Source organism: Falco punctatus (genome assembly GCF_963210335.1).
Source record: "Falco punctatus genome assembly, chromosome: 18".
Classification (NCBI taxonomy): domain Eukaryota; kingdom Metazoa; phylum Chordata; class Aves; order Falconiformes; family Falconidae; genus Falco; species Falco punctatus.
The window spans coordinates 5,251,457-5,264,827 of NC_137598.1; the positions used below are offsets into that span (position 1 = coordinate 5,251,457).

Sequence of the window (13,371 nt, forward strand, 5' to 3'; positions counted from 1 at the left end):
GTCACAGTGTCACACACATGCAGTGTCACACACATGCAGCATCATGGTATCACATACACACAGTGTCACGGTGTCACACACACACAGTGTCACACACACAGAGTCACACACAAGCAGTGTCACACACACGGTGTCACAGTGTCACACACAGTGTCACACACATGCAGCGTCATGGTGTCACATACACACAGTGTCACGGTGTCACACACACAGTGTCACACACATGCAGTGTCACACACAGTGTCACACACGCGATGTCACACACACATGGTGTCATAGTGTCACAGACAGTGTCACACACATGCAGTGTCACACACAGTGTCACACACATGCAGTGTCACACACATGCAGCATCATGGTGTCACATACACACAGTGTCACAGTGTCACACACACACAGTGTCACACACAAGCAGTGTCACACACAGTGTCACACACATGCAGCGTCATGGTGTCACATACACACAGTGTCACGGTGTCACACACACAGTGTCACACACAAGCAATGTCACAGTGTCACACACACGGTGTCACAGTGTCACACATGCGATGTCACACACACACGGTGTCACAGTGTCACACACAGTGTCACACACATGCAGTGTCACACACATGCAGCGTCATGGTGTCACATACACACAGTGTCACGGTGTCACACACACACAGTGTCACACACATGGCGTTGCGGAGTGCCACAGCGTCACATGGTGTCATACGCAGTGTCACACACGGTGTCACACAGCACCATATGGTGTCACACACGTGGTGTCACAGAGTGTCACAGTGTCACACACACACACAGCGTCACATACGGTGTCACACACGGTGTCAGTGTCACACACACACACAGAGTGTCACGCAGTGTCACACACACAGAGAGGCACCCCAGGAAGGAGAGGTGCCCTGCCTCCAACTCCCATGTCACCTTCCCCAGTCCCTCCCAGTCCTTGTGTCACCTTCCCCAGTCCCTCCCAGGCCCCACCCCAGTCCCTCCCAGTCCTCCCAGTCCCCATGTTGCGACGACGAGCGAGGGAAAGCAAGCAGCCGACTCGATGTGAGTGATAAAGCAAGCTTCGATTTATCACGGCGCGATTATGTCTTATATACGGTTTCAGTTAATTATGCCTACTAGTCATTTACTGATTGGCTAAGCTCTAAAGGTTACATTTTCATAAGACTTCCTACTTGCAGTTACAGCGGGTCCGGGTTACGCCTTGTTTTTCATGCTTACTCCCTTAAAGTTGTTTTTCTGTTTTATACAAGGTCAGCATAATCTTATCTCCCTTCTCTCTTTCGCGAGTCTGGCAACTTTCCACTGCAGCCTGGTTTGGTTCACTCCAGACTGATGTCAAAAGGCCGTATCACACGGTCCTTCCATAGAACCCTGGCCGTTCTCTTTCATCCATTCTGCAACAATTCCCCCTTTTTCTTTTTGAACAAGGAAAACTGGTCCAGTTACGCGTTCCAATAATTTTCGAATACAGGAGAGAGCACAGCTTAAACATATAAATCCGATGACAACAATTATCACTATAAGTAATACACTTTGTAAAAGTCCCTTTAACCAGCCTCCTATTCCAAACCAATTTGCTAAACTTTCTAGGCCAAAAAAATCCAACATCTTGTTGAATCTTTTGAGAATGTTCCATCAGCTGTTTGATTTCTTTGTGTATGGAGCTGGAATTGTCTTCAAGGTCCATACAACACATGCCTTCAAAATCTTCACAGCCATGTCCATGTGCTAATAATAGAAAGCCAATGGCCATGCGATTTTGTAAAACAGCATGTTGGACAGTAGTTAAACTATCAGCTAGGTCTGATAGTACCCAGCTGGTGAGGTTGGCTTGTTTAACTATCCAACAAGACAGTGTTTCTAAGTTTTTATGGGCTCGAGCAGCAGCAGCAGCACCTGGGATAAAAAACGAAGTAAAAAATACTTCTCATTTATTCCAAAGTTGTACATTATCATCACAGGTGTTTTGAAGAGTTTGTACAACGTCTCTTTTCCATCTTGTTGGATTTGACTTGTTAGGATGATGATGATGTGGTAAAGCTAAACTTAAGCGACTAATGGTACATGGACCCCCTACAGGCATTGAGGGTATTCCGTTCCATGCTCTATTACCACAAATAAAAAATAGACCAGGGGGTAATTTCCTAGGATATAATATTCCAGGGGCAGGATTTGACAGATTTCGACTGGTATGGTTACACCAACTACTCCAATTAGACTGATTTCCAATTGGGTATACAAGAGTGCTAACAGTCACATTACAAGGCGTGGCAGAACTTTCACCAGCACAAGGGTACTTAGAAGAATTCAAATATACACAATAAGAGGCATTTAATGAGTCGACTAATTCGATTTCTTGAGGACTAGGACCAATAGAAAGTTTGTCATCCCAGTTATCAAACTTTTCAAAAAACTCACTCATATTTGAGCCTCGAGCTAACTGGGTAATCTTTGACATCTGGCTAAGAGACTGGTTAAGGGCGATCCAATCCGAGTCATTTAGTGGCACACCTACTAAACAAGTTAAAAAGGGTACACTAGGAGTTGACACACTTGCACAAAATGTGGTTGTGTTGACAGCTCTGCTTAAGGTTACCCATACATTTTCTCGCACATCAAACAGTGATTTAGATACAAAAGCTACACCTGTAACAATAAGATTAATTAATACAATAGCTTTCAACATCATGATTAGCATATAGATAAATTTACACTAAAAGATTAATCACAACTGTCACTGGTTGTTGGAACATTGGTCACCGCTGCTTTGGTCCACTTTGCTGGGATCCACTGTGGTCCTGTGGAAGTAAGTACACACATATAACCTCTTCCAGCATATTTCACTTCTGCTGGTCCTTTCCACAAACCAGTCGAAGGATCCCTGTACATAACAAACATTGGAACATCATCTTTACATAACTTAGGATACCCATGTAGCCATGCAGGCGGTTCCTGTTGATCTGTAAAGATACATAGATGATTTAACACAAAAAGAACTTTAGCAAGTCTTTCTTGTACATCTGTAATTTTCTCAAACTTTTGTAAATATTGTTTTAATGTCTGATGCGTTCTTTCAATGATTGTTTGTCCTGTGGGAGAATGAGGGATACCTGTACTATGTTGTACTCCCCACGCTTGACAAAAACGTCTCATTTTTTCACTGACATAAGCAGGGCCATTATCAGTTTTTATTGATTGTGGCACCCCCGTAACAGCAAAACAACTCGTTAAATGCCGAGTTACATGGAGTGCACGTTCTCCCGTTTGTGCTGTGGCCCATACAAACTTACTATATGTATCAATTGTAACGTGAACATATTTTAATCTACCAAATTCAGGAACGTGAGTGACATCCATTTGCCACAACTCTCTGGCTTTAAGTCCTCTGGGGTTAACTCCGATACCTAGACCCGGTCCATGATGACTGCACGTAGGACAAGCTCGTACAATTCCTCTAGCTTCCTCCATTGTAATGTTAAACTGTCGATGCAGTCCCCGCGCATTCTGGTGAAATGTGTTGTGTGATTCTCGTGCCTTAACAAACTCACTTATAGGAGCCGCTACAGACACGAGCTGGTCAGCGCGCGCATTCCCTTCCCCCAAACCTTCAGACCATTTGTGACTTCTAATATGTATAATGCAGTAGGGTTGCGTGCGCTGTTGTATTGCTGACAACAGTTGTCTAAGGAGTTCAAACTCCTTAAAAAAAGGCCGTTGATTTTGCACTTCTTTAAGACGAGCATCTTCAATCCGGCTTACAATTCCAGCAACATACATTGAGTCCGTTACAATGTTTAATCTCGTATGCATCCATTGGGTACAGACCCATACAACAGCAGCTAGCTCTAAAGTTTGTAATGAATCTCCTGTTTTTGCGGGAAGAATTTGATGGCGCCATTGATTGTTTTCGTACCATGTTGCTGCTGCTTTTCTTGAGCGTTTTCCTGCATCTGTATAAACTGTGATAGCATCTGCTAAAGGTTGCTCACTCCGTTTTGGACACTTTAACCAATCATAATTACTAATCCATTTTAATATTGGTGTTTTTAAAGGCTCAACTTTAATCTCTAGAGCTTCACTTAATAAGCTTAACTGTAAAACCGATGAATTCTGCAGCCACCACTCTAAGTCTTCTCTGCGTATTGGTAGATACACAGCACTTGGCTCCATTCCGGTGATTTGTAAAATTCGCATTCTTCCTTTTTTAATGATTTCCACCAAATTTTGTGTTTTTTCTTGGATGGTGGTCTTTGGTTGCATTTTGGTAAAGATCCATTCTAACACTCTTACAGTCTCCCCCTTTTTCTTTTTGCACTGTGTAAGTGCACTGATAAAATGTGAGGGACCATTTAACACAGGGAGGTCTACAGGAAAAGTAGGGTCAATGCGATCTACTGCACGTTCTACAATCCGGTCACTGAGCTGTTGGATCATAATGTGTTGCTCTTTAGAAACATTAATAGGGCGAGATGGGTCTGTACCTTTTAACAATGGTCGTAACACGTCTAATTCATCATTGGTGATGCCTGTTACAGGACGTAGCCATTGGAGATCACCTAATAGCTTTTGAGCATCATTGAGGGTATGTAAATTTTTACGAATAGTTAATTTTTGTGGACTTACTTGTGATTGAGTAATATTCCAGCCAAGATATTTCCATGCGGGTGAACGCGGAACTTTTTCAGTTGCTATGACTAATTTCTGTTTTTCTAGCTGTTGTTGTAAGAAGATTTCCTGTTGTACAGTAAAGGGCTGTTCTTGCGCAAATAAAATATCATCCATATAATGGTAAATAATAACACGGGGCCATGCTTTTTGAATAGGTTGGAGAGTGGCGTCAACAAATAGTTGACACAGGGTAGGGTTATTTTTCATGCCTTGTGGTAACACAGTCCATTCAAATCGCTGGTCAGGTCCCTCTCTGTTTACTGATGGTAATGTAAATGCAAATCATTGAGTGTCATTGGGGTGTAAATGAATTGTGAAAAAGCAGTCTTTTAAGTCAATTATTAACAAATGCCATTCGGTGGGTAACATGGCAGGATTGGGAAGACCTGGTTGTAAAGCTCCCATCGCTTGCATTTGTCGATTCACTGCTCGTAAGTCATGTAAAAGTCGATATTTTCCAGACTTTTTCTGAATTACAAATATGGGTGTATTCCAAGGACTGGTCGATGGTTTAAGATGACCTTGTGTTAATTGATCTTGAACCAGTAAATGTGCTTGTCGCAGACTTTCCTTTTTCAACGGCCACTGTCCGATCCAAACAGGCTCTTCTGTTAGCCATTTTAAAGGAATCGGGAAAGTCCAATTGACAGTGACCGTTCCTAAAAAGGTGAATTTGTAGTAAGTATTACTCCCAATTGATTCAATACATCTCTTCCGATGAGTGCGTTTACTCCACTTGGCGAAGGCATAACGGTAACATGCAGAAGTGCTGTTTTCCCGTCTAAGATGATTTGTATTCTTTGTTGACCGCGTTGGACAGGTGCCATTCCTCCTACTCCTTCAACTCCTCCAGGAACATGTTGCAATGGCCAGTAAGAAGGCCACTGACCACGTGCGACGATTGTGATATCCGCACCAGTGTCTAAAAGTGCAGTTTTTTGTCTGTTCCATGTACAAGAATAATTTGGGCAAGTGGTCGTTGGTTCATAGGCATGGTTAACATCGCTAAACCTCCTGTGGAACCAAGACCACTGGTTCCACGATCATGGTTAAAGATTGTTGACATTTGGTGAGTCAGATGTTGAAGTGGTATTAATTGAGCAATGCGACTACCTTTAGGAATATATATAGGTGGAAAATTTGTTTGCACAATTATAAAAATTTCTCCTTTATAGTCACTGTCGATAAGTCCTGGTAAAATAAAGAGTCCTTTGAGGCCACTTGAAGAACGACCCAGTAACAAAGCTCCATGAGGTTGTTCGTTTATCATGATAGGTCCTTGGACTCCTGTAGCAACTTTTTGTGGACGATTATCAAGTAAGGTAATCTCTATTGCTGTTGCCAAATCCAATCCGAGGCTCCCTCGGGTTACTGGTCATAAGTTGGTGGCTGGTTGAAGGCGGGAGACGTTGGTTGTTGGTTGGGAAGCTGGTTGGAAACAGTTGTCGGCATGTAAGTTGCCGGAGCCTCTATTGGGGTCGGCGCGCCGCAACTCTTGGCGCTCCGCTTCCCGTTTCCCGAACGTTGACAAGCTGCAGTATTATGATTATTCATTTGACAGTTCTGGCACCATACTTGACGTTCTCGACACTGTCGGCGTATATGACCTGAACGTCCACAACGGAAGCATGTATAGTCTGTTTGTCGGCGTGATTTGTTTTGGCGCTCATCTGGAAGTTTCAGTGGAGCGAGGGCTGCAAATGCTTGTTGTTGAGCTTTGACTAAATTGTCCCCTACTTCTTTAAGCGCTTCAACTAACAGGGCTTGAGGCCCTACAGGAACCCTGCTCATTCTTTCTAACATGGTTTCAATAGAAGCATCTAGAGGAAGAGTAACTAAAATGCCTTTTGTGTAAGAGTTAGAATTTTCTAACACACATTGTCTTAACAAAGGTCCCTTCATAAAATCAGATACATCAGCTCGATTAATAGCATCCATAACTCTATCTACAAAAGATGCAAAGGACTCGTCTCTTCCTTGCTTAACTGACATATAAGAGGGTGTAGCTGGTGTAGTTTTAACCTTCTGTAAAGCTTCTCTTGCTAGCCTCATAGATTCTAATAAAACATCTGGGCCAGTCTGCATTTGCATTTCTATAGAAGCAAAGGGCCCAGTTCCCATCAATTGTTCTACAGTTAAACCTGCTAAACGATCATTTGGTGCGTGCGGCGTATGCACAGACAATTCACAAAGTTTTTGCCAATGAGCTTGCCATAACAGTTGTTGTGATGGTTTTAAAATGAGTCTCATTATATTTTTAATGTCTTCAGGACAAAGCATCCCGCTACCCCAAATATAATTTAACATTTGTCTGGCAGGTTCACCATGCAAACCTGACTCATTAACAGTACTTCGTAATTGGTTCAATATTTTCCAGTCTAAAGTATGATGTTCTCCTGTCATTATTCCTGCATTATCAACAGTATGGAGGACTGCATAGGCTTGGGGATCAATTTGAGCTACAACATCAAATTCCTTTTGTTCCATCGCTTCTTGGACTATTTTGTCCCAATCAACTCGAATTAGTCGTCGCTGAGGATGAGGGCAAGACGGCTTAGAAGTTTTATTGACTAGATCAATTTGTAACTTTTCCTTATCTGTTTTTACGTTTTTGTCATTTGCCTCCTCTTCTGAATGACTCTCTTGTGATTCTCCCTGCACCTCCTCTTGAGGTGGTGCCGAGGGACAAGCTTTCTCCTCTGGAGGAGGAGAAGAATGATTCGAGGGTCGACGGACAACAGGAACGGGGATTCCTGAGGCAGGGGGGGTAAAATAGTCACCTCCTGCTGTAAAACGCCCAGCAGTTGGGTCAGACCGCTCGAGTTGGCTGGAAGCAGCTGCTGCCATTTGTTTTTTAACTTTATATCTTTTTAAGCAATTAATAACTTCCCTCCAAGGTTTCATTAATTCCTTAGCAACTTTATCATCATCAATTACTAAATCCCATAAACAATCTCCATAATTACGCCATTCATCTACTTCAAACATATGCTCAGGATCTGTAAAATATCCTTTTGTTTTACCTAAAGCAATTAACCCGGACAGGTCTTTTAAAGGGCCTACCCCCCGCTTTTCTAAAAAGCGTTGTAAAAGAGCGAGTGCTACCTCTTTTTCCATAGCGCGCTTAAAACAGTTCTTTCCCTTGATTAAGATGCAGCCTTTTCTCTGGGTAGACACTCACGGACGGCGAACCTTTCCTTGATTAGTCGTCGGTTCAAGCACGGATCGGGCACGATGCCAGCATCAGTCGATCTTCGCTCCCTGGTCGCTTCTCCGTCCTCGCTGTCCGGTGAAGAACAAGGATTGGGGGTCCCTGTTCGGGCGCCACTTGCGACGAGCGAGGGGAAGCAAGCGGCCGACTCAGTGTGAGTGATAAAGCAAGCTTCGATTTATTACGGCGCGATTATGTCTTATATACGGTTTCAGTTAATTATGCCTACTAGTCATTTACTGATTGGCTAAGCTCTAAAGGTTACATTTTCATAAGACTTCCTACTTGCAGTTACAGCGGGTCCGGGTTACGCCTTGTTCTTCGTATTTGCTTCCTTAAAGTTGTTTTTCTGTTTTATACAAGGTCAGCATAATCTTATCTCCCTTCTCTCTTTCGCGAGTCTGGCAACTTTCCACTGCAGCCTGGTTTGGTTCACTCCAGACTGATGTCAAAAGGCCGTATCACACGGTCCTTCCATAGAACCCTGGCCGTTCTCTTTCATCCATTCTGCAACACCATGTCACCTTCCCCAGTCCCTCCCAGTCCTCCCAGTCCCTATGTCACCTTCCCCAGTCCCTCCCAGTCCTTGTGTCACCCTCGCAGTCCTCCCAGTCCTTGTGTCACCCTCCCCAGTCCCTCCCAGTCCTTTTGTCACCTTCCCCAGGCCCTCCCAGGCCCCACCCCAGTCCCTCCCAGTCCTCCCAGTCCTCAGGTCACCTCCCCAGACTCTCCCAGTCGTTCCAGTCCTTGTGTCACCTTCCCCAGTCCCTCCCAGTCCTCCCAGTCCTCAGGTCACCTCCCCAGACTCTCCCAGTCGTTCCAGTCCTTGTGTCACCTTCCCCAGTCCCTCCCAGTCCTCCCAGTCCTCGTGTCACCTCCCCCATCCCCCCACACCTCATGCCACCTCCCTCCCCAGTCCTCCCAGTTCCCTCCCATGTCCCCACAGTCCCCATGTTGTCACCCCCCGCCCCCAGCACCCAACCAGCGTGGTCAATGCCTGGGGACACCTCTGTGCCCCCCTGTGCCCCATCACCTTCACCTCCCCCACCTGCCACCACTGTCCCCTCTGTGTACCCATGTCCGTCCCCATGTCCCCCTCTGCCACCTGTGCCACCGCCATGCCCCCACATCACCCTGTGCCACCCCGTGTCCCCCGATGTCGCCCCGTACCACCCATCACCTTCACCTCCCCCTCCTGCCACCCGTGTCCCCTGTGTCCCCATGTCCCACTCTGCTACCCCCTGTGCCACTCTGTGTCCTCCCATGTCACCCTGTGCCACCCCATGTCCCCCCACATCACTCTGTGCCACCCCTGTGCCACCCCGTGCCCCCATGTCACCCTGTGCCACCCCGTGTCCCCCCACATCACTCTGTGCCACCCCGTGCCCCCCTGTCACCCTGTGCCACCCCGTGTCCCCCCACATCACTCTGTGCCACCCCTGTGCCACCCCGTGCCCCATGTCACCCTGTGCCACCCCGTGTCCCCCCACATCACTCTGTGCCACCCCTGTGCCACCCCGTGCCCCCATGTCACCCTGTGCCACCCTGTGTCCCCGCACATCACTTTGTACCACCCCATGTCCCCACATGTCACCCTGTGCCACCCTGTGTCCCCCCACATCACTCTGTGCCACCCCGTGCCCCCATGTCACCCTGTGTCACCCTGTGTCCCCCCCACGTCGCTCTGTGCCACCCCATGTCCCCCCATGTCACCCTGTGCCACCCTGTATCCCCCCACATCACTTTGTGCCACCCCGTGCCCCCATGTCACCCTGTGACACCCTGTGTCCTCCCCCACATCACTCCGTGCCACCCCATGTCCCCACATGTCACCCTGTGCCACCCCCGTGTCCCCATGCCTGGGGAGGGGACTCACCCGTGCCCCCGGTGCCTCGTGGTGGCCCCTGCACAGGCCCCCGCTCCCCCACCCCCACCGCAGCCAAAAGGTACCAATTAGCCCCGGCCGCCCGCGGGTAATTAAAACCAGCAGCTGCCCCCCCCCGCCCCCGCCCCCCCGGCTGCCTTGCACGGCCCTTGCACGAGGCCCTGCTGGGGGGGGGCAGGCAGTGAGGAGGTGTGCGAGGGGGCACCAGGGCATGCAGGGGGGGCATGCAAGGGTTGCACGGGGTGCTGGTGCAAGGGTTACACACGTGGTTGGTGCAACATTTGCACGGGGTGCTGGTGCAAGGGTTACGCACGTGGTTGGTGCAAGGGTTGCACAGGGTGCTGGTGCAAGGGTTACACACGTGGTTGGTGCAACGGTTGCACGGGGTGCTGGTGCAAGGGTTACACATGTGGTTGGTGCAACATTTGCACGGGGTGCTGGTGCAAGGGTTACACACGTGGTTGGTGCAACATTTGCACGGGGTGCTGGTGCAAGGGTTACACATGTGGTTGGTGCAAGGGTTGCACAGGGTGCTGGTGCAAGGGTTACACACGGTTGGTGCAAGGGTTGCACGGGGTGCTGGTGCAAGGGTTACACATGTGGTTGGTGCAACATTTGCACGGGGTGCTGGTGCAAGGGTTACGCACGTGGTTGGTGCAAGGGTTGCACAGGGTGCTGGTGCAAGGGTTACACATGTGGTTGGTGCAAGGGTTGCATGGGGTGCTGGTGCAAGGGTTACACACGTGGTTGGTGCAACAGTTGCACAGGGTGCTGGTGCAAGGGTGCACATGCAGTTGGTGTGTTGATTGCACAGGGGCTGGTGCCAGGCTTGCACGCCTGCTGTGTGCAGTGTGCTCACAACCAGCACCAGTGTCCCTGTCCCCGTGCATGTGCTCACACTCACATGAGGAGTGTGTGTGCCAGGCACATGCGATGCCCTATGGGCTCCAGGGTGGCACAGGCACCTGTGCACGTGCGCACACGTGTGCAAGGCCTCCAGTGTGCCCCCCACTGCGGGTCAGACCAACCCACACCCTGGGGCACCATGGGACACGGGGTGTCACACCAACACGTGTGTGTGTCCCTGGGGGGGGGGGAGGGGTGCTGGGAGACCAGAACGGGGGGGGGGGGGGGGGGCGGGCAGGGGTGGACACAGGGACAGGGACAGGCAGGCACCTCCCTGACCCCCCTGCCCCTCCCCGAACACCGGGATCCCCCCCCAGCGGGGGGCGGGGGGGGGGCTGGGGGGGGGGCGGGCTGCGTGGGGGAAGCGCACCTTAGTGCGCACGAGGCGATGTGAGTGTGGAAGGATGTGCCTGAGTGTGCACAAGCAGGTGTGAGTGTGCCTGAGTGTGCGCAAGTGGGTGTGAGCATGCACGAGGGGGTGTGAACACACACGAACCTGTGTGAGCACACACAGGGGGGTACACATGAGTGTGCACAACTGCGTGTGAGCATGCACAAGTGTGCACGGGTGCACACAACTCCGTAAGTGTGTGAGCATGCAGAAGTACAGATGAGTGTACACAGGTAAAGGCAAGCGTGCGAGGTCATGCACAAGTGTGTGTGACCGAGCCCGACCATGCAATCACACACACATGTGCCCACCCTCACCGTGCCCCGCAGGGCTGGCGTGTCCCCGCGTGCGCAGGCGTGTGAGGGCGTGCGAGGCCTGTACCGGCAGCACCCGCCCAGCCGTATTCCTGCTCCCCCAGCTGCACCCACACCCCCGCCCGGGGTGCGCCACCCCCCCCCCCGCCACCCCCCGCCCCGGGGGGCTGGGGGTGCACCAAGGGTCCCCAGAGATGCTCAGTGTGGGCCTGGCACGTGGGGGAACCTTCCTCAGGGGGGTCCTGCTTGGGGATGCACCTTGTTTGCATGGCACAGCCTTGCACGGTGTTGCACGGCATTGCACACCCTTGCACAGAATTGCACAGTGTCACACGGCGTTGCGCAGCATTGCACAGTGTTGCACGGCATTGCAAACCCATGCGTGGTTTTGCACGGCACCGCACAGCTTTGCCATGCATTGCCTTTCACTGCACGGCTTTGCACAAGCTTTGCACGGCGATGCACAGCTTTGCAAACCTGTGTGTGGTTTTGCACGGCACCACACAGTTTTGCAATGCATTGCTTTTCATTGCACGGCTTTGCACAAGCTTTGCACGGGGTGTAACAGCACTGCACCCAGTGCCCCAGCAGTGCCCAGCATGCCACAGCGTTGCACGACTTGGTGTGGCTTTGCACGGCACGCTGTGGCGCTGCCCAGTGCTGTGGCATTGCACAGCGTTGCACGGGATTGCACGGCTTTGCTCAGCATTGGACCACTTTGCACGGCATTGCACAACTTTGAACGGCTTTGCACGGCTTTCCATGGCTTTGCACAGCATTGCACTGGTTTTACACGGCATTTTGTTCCTCTGTACCGCGTTTGAAGCCCTTGCACGCCCTTGCACACACTGCCCAGTGCCCCCCATCCCCTCCCCAGCTCCCAGCGTGGACCAACCCCCAGTGCCCGCAGCCCCCCCGCCCGCGCCCCAGCGGGGAAACTGAGGCACGGAGGGGGGGCGCGGGGAGGGGGCGGGGGGCGCGGGGGGCGGGGGCCGCAGCCGGCGGGGGCGGGGGCTGCCCGCGGGCCCCGGCCGAACAAAGCCGCCATTGAGCGGCGGGGGGAGGATTTTCCACCCGAACCTTTTTCCATGACCCCATTGGCGGGGCCGCCCCTCCCCCCCGCCCCACCCCGCCCCCCCGCCGCCGGCTCCCGGGCCCTGGGGAAACTGAGGCAGGGGGGCGGGGGGACACGCGCGTGTGCGCGTGGGGCGTGTCCCGGGGGGCGGACGGAGCGGGCGCGCGCACACGTGGCCTTGCACACGCGTGTGCACACGGGCGCTCGCCCCCACCCGCGCCGCAGCGCCTGGTGCCCGCTCGCTTCCTCAGGCACGCGCCTTGCGCTGCACGTTTGCACGCGCGCTCGTGCGCTGCCTTGCACGCGCGTGTGCCCACACGGCCGTTCGGACGCGCGGGGCCACGCCCACGGCCCCCCACGTGCTCGGCCTCCCCCCCCTCCCCACCCCCTCACACTCGCGCTCCCCCCGGGACACGCGCTGCTGCACACTCGTGTGTGTCTGTGTGTGTGTCTGTGTGTGTGTGCGTGCGCGCACCCACCCCCCTCCGCCTGGGGACACCCCCCTTACCTGGCGTGGGCGCGTGGGCGTGGCGCTGGGCGTGGCCCCTGCACGCGCCGTCATGTGACCCCGCCCTGAAACCCGCCGCATTTTTTCCCAAACCGCAGGACGACGCCAGCGGGGCGCGGGCGACACACACATGGTGGGGACACATGTGACAGGGACACGCGTGGCGGGGACACACATGGCTGGGACGGGGACACGCGTGGCAGGGACATGCGTGACAGGGACATACGTGGCAGGGACGTGGCGGGGACGGACGTGGCAGGGACAGAGACACATGTGGTAGGGACACACATGGCAGGGACACGCGTGGCAGGGACAGGGACATGCGTGGCAGCAACACATGTGACAGGGACACGTGTGTCAGGGACGTGTGGTGGGGATGGGGACACGCGTGGTGGGGCACA

At 51.7% G+C, this 13,371-nt stretch overlaps 1 long non-coding RNA gene across 1 annotated transcript; it reads right to left on the reverse strand.

The window, feature by feature from the left end:
* Positions 1–1,054: 1,054 nt before the first annotated feature.
* Positions 1,055–10,864, reverse strand: LOC308054756. Its single transcript, XR_013924223.1, has 2 exons — positions 7,786–10,864; positions 1,055–2,972 (listed from the first exon to the last, which is right to left on the reverse strand). It is a non-coding gene; the product is annotated as an uncharacterized lncRNA (long non-coding RNA).
* Positions 10,865–13,371: the final 2,507 nt, after the last annotated feature.